The following is a 6,057-nucleotide window of genomic DNA, read 5'->3' as shown; positions in this document are numbered from 1 at the left end:
TGAGCTGTCAATAACAGGATCAATATTATGCCCGCAAATCCATATATTACCCTTATTGATTTACCAGATGTCTATATCATTTTAAGGACATTCCTGTATTAATATATTTTTATGTATTATTCTTACTTTTGTTAAATATGCATGGTCAGTATTTTTTCTTAACAAATTTAATTCCGCTATTACTAAGCACAAAAGTATCATTGATGTTAGGGTAATTTTTACTTATTTCCTTCAATATTTTCAAGGGTATTTATGGGAACAAATTTTCTTTATTACATTTATGCGTTCAAGGTCCTACGGTCGAGATCCAGACTCCGTTGAATGGTCCCATTATCTTTTTCTAGCATGTATCGTGTTACCGCATTCCGAAGTCAGAAAAATGACTTCATTCGAGCTCTGACTCTCATTGTTGTTGTAAATAAAAAAAAATTCTCTCTTTTTCCGCCCGTTTTTTTTTGCACATTCGAGAATTTCGAAACTCCTGCTCCGTGGCGTAACTAAAAGTAAAAGTTGTGGAACTGTGTTTCATCCCAACCGTAATATCAAGTGCAAAAAAAAATTTCGGTGCCCCCTACAAGTGTAACAAGCTTTAACGTAAAACTTAGAATTGTGTTCTGGTGTACATAAGTGCAGTATCAAGTGTGGAAAAAAAAATTCTTTTCTTGCTCTATACAAGATAAAATTCAAAATTTAATCGCTCTGATCAACTATTCTTAAAATTTTCGAGGTTAAGATTCAAAATGTTTTAAACTGTCCGTTTTTTTTTCAAGCATCTTTGCTTCCAACAAGAAAATACGTTTTTTTTTTTTTATATATATGTTCTCATTTTTCTTTTTATAAAAACTTCCAATTATTCTAATTTACCTTTCTTTAAAATCTAAAATTCTTATCTAATTTCAATATTCCCTTAATTACTTATTCTAAAAGTTTTGTATATGAAGTTAAAGCTTTAAAATATTATTTTATTTATTTTTTTTTATATATATATATATATATATATATCTCCCTTTTTCCTAATTCGCTTTTAATATTCTATTTCCTTACTTCTATAAAATCCTCTTTTTTTTTTTGAAAATTTAAACATATATTTTTTTGTACATCAATTCAAAATAAAAGTCCAAGCTAAAAATACCTTTAACAACCGGCAGAAAATAATTTATTATATCAATTAAAGGAATTCTCAAAATTCCCCTCTTCCCATGTATTTTAAATACATATATACATACATATACTAATCTACCAAAATTTAATTTCTATCCTCTTCCTCTGACAATTTCCCATTCGTACATTCATCATTTTTTTTTTTTTATACCACTATGTTCATCATTTTCTTTTATTTTTAGCACTATGTTTCGACAGGGCGTAACGTTGAACGAGTTTTGCCGACATCGCGCGTCCATATATGTAAGTTTCCTATATTTGAACATCTTTAAAATTTTCTTTAAAATTTTGTCTCTTATTTTAATTATCGTATTCTTTCCAGATTATCCTCCGGATCGTGGCATATCTACGGATGCTGATGGACCCACAACCCCCGAATCGTGGCGTGTGGCTATGCGACCAGATCGACACATTAGTCCAGTCACGCCTTCCTCCTCATGAGCGTTTTGAGCCGGAGGGCTCATTGGTTCGAACTCGGGCGTTTTTTTATGCCCGCATTTTAAGTGCCCCGTTGCGGTCATTTCAGTCTCCGGACATGCACGTCTTTTGGCAGTTATGGCCCGAGCTTGAAAAGATCGCTATCGGTAAAATTATCGCCGAACAGTAAGTATCCACTTTAATTTCCACTATCTTTCCTCCTCTTCCCTTCACATATTTTTAATTCATAAAATTTTTCATTTCCAGACTTTCGTCGGAAACGCCGCCCGCCCTTCTAGACGCAGCTGCATCATAATAAACATCTATTTTTGTGTACTACACTGTTAAAAAAAAATAGTAAATTTCCAATATGTTTACCAAACATATGTTATAGAAATTTACAAATTAGCATATTGTAAAACTAAACAGTGAACGATATTCGTAAAATTACAATGTCTCACTGCAAAAATGACATTCAAATTGTACAATCAGAAAAAAAAATTGTTATTTTACCTTATTTTGTATGAATCAGATACGTATAGCAATTTTACAATAGTATAGTTAAAATTTTAACACCAATATGGTAAATTTATTATAAATTCGTGTAATTAAACTTACCATAATTGTTGGTAATTTTGGGCAAAAATTTGATTTCAAAATTACTACTAATTTTTTTGAATATCCACCAAACACTAATTACTTATTTTCTTAAGAATAAGAGATTGATATTGTAATTTTCCATTTCCTTTACATTTATCTGATACAAATTGCAAATTTTACGATATTATAGTGTACATTTCAACTATGAGATGGTAAATTTATCATAAATATTTGTGATTTACTTTACTGTTATTACTGGTAAAACCACAACAAAAGATCTGTTTTTTAAAATTACCATAAAATGTTTTAACTTTTTACAAGAAAATTATTCAAATTTACAATTTTTATTCGAAAATAAAAAAAAATCGATATTGTAAATTTACGTTTCTTGTGAACTGATCCAATACAAATTGTAATTTTAAGATACTAAAATGGACATTTCAAGTAAAATACGGTAATCTATCATAAATATGTTATTTATAATATGCTATATATAAATATTATTAAATTTTTTGTATAATTTATTAATTGCGTTTATGATGCTTCCGTCTTTATAGTTTAATATTTATAAATTAACGTTTGATTATTAAAATCAATGAAAGATTAAATAAATAAGATTTATAGTAATTTGTTTGTCAATCATTATTTATTTATTTTTTTTTTTTTTATTTCAAGCTGTTATTTATATATTTCAATTAATTAAAAAGTTTTTTTTTTTATTTTTTCAATGCGGATCCATTAAATTTATCTATTTATTGCATGTAGATTTTTTTTTTTTTTTTTTTTTTTTGGAGTAATTCGGAGAAAGATACATTAATTTTCAACAAAAATAAAATGGCAACCATACCAAGTTCATGATAATCCTATTCCTTCTCATCCTCTTTTCCTACATAATAATAGTTATTAGCTGTAAAATTGATAATTTTACATTTTTCGAAATTTGCAAGGTCACCCGAAATCACTGATTTTACTGCATCCGGTATTACATCTTCACTATCGAGCTGTTTTACTATCTATTTTTTTTTGTTGTACCCTTTTTTTTTTCAGCTAAAAAAAATAAAAAATTCTGAAATTGCATAATATTCTTAGATAAATAATAAATGTCAAGATTGTTATAGATTGTCACCATGCAACATCCCACATGTATTTATTATTTTATTATAAGGGGAGAAAGAAATAAAATTTTGACATATGCGCCACTTAATGAAATTATTATTCGTGCTTTTTTTCGTTACTGGGGCAAAAATCGAAATCATATTTTTTTTGTCTTTATTAGCCCACAAAACATTATAATAGCAACTAACAATTATTCAATATTTTTCCGTTGGAGAGTATGCATTTTAATAACGTCTCTCGATGAGAGATCCCCTTATCTATTGTACCCATATCCTATTTCCAAATTCCTTTGACTTTATTCAGATCCAACTTGCAACGCTGTTTGCAGCAAGTCTTGACTGCTGCATCAATCGCGATCATAATTTGTAACGCATGTATATATATATAAGGAAAATTAATCTTTCCTGCCGAGTAAAATAAAAAAAATTCAACGTTTTTTTTTTTTTGTTCAATGCTACAGTGATATCAATTGGTGCGACCAGATTTTACCTATTGTTTTTTTTCTTTTTCAAAATTTGTGTTCAGTGCTAGTGCCGTATTTAACTGTTAAGATTTTTTTTTTCAGCGATTTTGCTTTACAACCTGTGTTCCTACAAGTACGATATTTTGAAATCTGCGCATCTTATAAGGTAATAATTATCTTTCCTCTGTTTTAAATTCTATAATAACTTTAAAGTTCCTAAGAAATGCGAGATTAAAATGTCTTTAACTATTCGCGCTTCCCCACGAAAACAAAAATTCCCTCTCTTTTTTTTTTCCTTGGTTTTTCTTTTTTTCAATACTTCCTGTCAACCTTTTCCCCACAATTTCAATATTCGAACCAGAAAAAGTCATACCTTTTTCTCAACGTGCTGGAGAAAGAGAAAGAGAGAAGAAAAAAAAAATATATATATCTCCAGTTTCCTGCAAAAATTTCGACTTTTCATTCCTCATTCGCCAAAACATTATTATTTATTTTTTTTTTTCGATAAGAAAAAAAAATTTATATCTTTCATTTACTCTAATAATTTCCTAAACAAAATTTTACAGGCTTTTAATTAGCAACTCCCAGAATGTAGAATTTCTCTAATAATCTAAAATTTCTTCAAAAATTTAATTGCTATCACTTCCATTCGAGCAGAAAACTGTAACTGCTTAGATATAATTTACTCTTACATCTACTTTATAACTTGAATCCTTCATCGCCTATTTATTCCCCTTTTTTCGTATGACAAAATAAATTTTATCCATTCTCTATTTATCTATTTTTTTTTCAGATTATCAACTACCGAAATATGTCGGATTTTGTTTCGATGCGAGCTTTTAACCATCGTGTGCTTCATCTTCCACGGATTGTGAGTATTTGTGTTTACCTCCTATATAATTTTGGAACATGTCCTTAAATATTTCTTTCCTTTTTCAGATTCTTGAACAGCTTAGGGATACCCTGTGGTACCTGTGCCGTGCCCGCTACCCGCCGATTGTGGGTTTAACTTTCCTGGATGACGTATCCTGCCTCACTGGGTTACAACTTCCAGTCATTCTCAAGGACCTTTTCACCACCCTCAATCGCGTAGTAGCGGTGCGGAGAAGGCGGTGGATTCGGGCCGAGATTGCCCTGGAGGAATGCCACCACCCCTACCACTACTTAGGTGACCTGAGCCCAGTTCGAAATCTTCTAACCAATATCCAGGACTTACTGGATAGAACCGCCTAGTTTTTCCTTTCTCTCTCGTTTAATAATTTTTCGCATCCCCTTTTCTGTAACTTCATTTTACTTTTCCCATTATTAGAATATTAGTGAGTGTAGACATTAAATCATGGAAAAAAAAATTTTTTTTTTTTTGACTAATTTGAGTATTGAAAGGAAAGGATTTTTAATATTTTTTTGTAAAGCAGCTGAATTTTCTTATATTTAACCATTATTTCCTTATTTTAAACGCGTAACAACAAAACAAAAAAAAATATAATGTTGATGTGCTTTTAAAGTGATCATTGTAATGAGTCTATTTATAACGATAAAAATTATACATAGCTCGTTACCTACTATTATTAATAAAATTTAATTGTTTTATAATAATATTTTTTTTTCTCTCGTTCCCCTTTTTTTTTCGAAAAGATTTATAGTTTATACTTTTCTCGTTCTGCTTAATTAACATTTTACTTACTATAACCGTTCCAATCGCACCTGTTCGCGTGCTGCGAGAAAAAATAGTGAGTTTAACAAGGGAAGAAGATCTACTGTGTACATTTCCCATTTATTTGTAAGGTTGATTCTTTTTTTTTCAATATAATGTGAGTAATTTACAACCTATACTACAATATCATTTCTTCTTTACTCAACTATATAATTACTACCTTAATTTGTTACTATGCCCACGATATAGATGCGAATAACACCTATTTCTGCCACGCATTGACTCCAATTAAAAGGGAGGAGAATACGGGTTCACGAACGAGAAAAATAAGAGAGACATCAACAACCGACCAAACCTAATGAGAGAAAAAAAAATAACTGGGGAGAAAGGGGATGAAATTTAAGCCTGTATGGCGAAGGAAAAGGTGAGGGAGGTAAAATCCCGCAAGATCGGTAAGTTATTTAATTTTCCTTTTTCTCTTTTCCAGATTAACTTAATCATACTAAAAAAAAATTTTTTTTTTTATTTAGATGAATTGAACTGTCGTCATTCGTCAACTCTGGAACCGTGTGTACCGAGGATAACCAGACTGCAACGTTACTCTGTCCACAATTAGTCGTATACTAGCTAATTAATTATCATCACT

At 29.9% G+C, this 6,057-nt stretch overlaps 1 long non-coding RNA gene across 1 annotated transcript; it reads left to right on the top strand.

Moving 5' to 3' along the window:
* Positions 1-266: 266 nt before the first annotated feature.
* On the top strand, positions 267-2,257 carry LOC130675173 (uncharacterized). The gene is made up of 4 exons (XR_008991231.1): positions 267-727; positions 1,344-1,404; positions 1,484-1,764; positions 1,846-2,257. It is a non-coding gene; the product is annotated as an uncharacterized LOC130675173 (long non-coding RNA).
* The last annotated feature ends 3,800 nt before the right edge of the window (positions 2,258-6,057 follow it).

This window comes from Microplitis mediator, chromosome 9, assembly GCF_029852145.1.
Source record: "Microplitis mediator isolate UGA2020A chromosome 9, iyMicMedi2.1, whole genome shotgun sequence".
In the NCBI taxonomy this organism is placed as follows: Eukaryota; Metazoa; Arthropoda; class Insecta; order Hymenoptera; family Braconidae; genus Microplitis; species Microplitis mediator.
The sequence above is the reverse complement of the archived record's forward strand: the minus strand, read 5'-3'. Positions and strand labels throughout refer to the sequence as shown.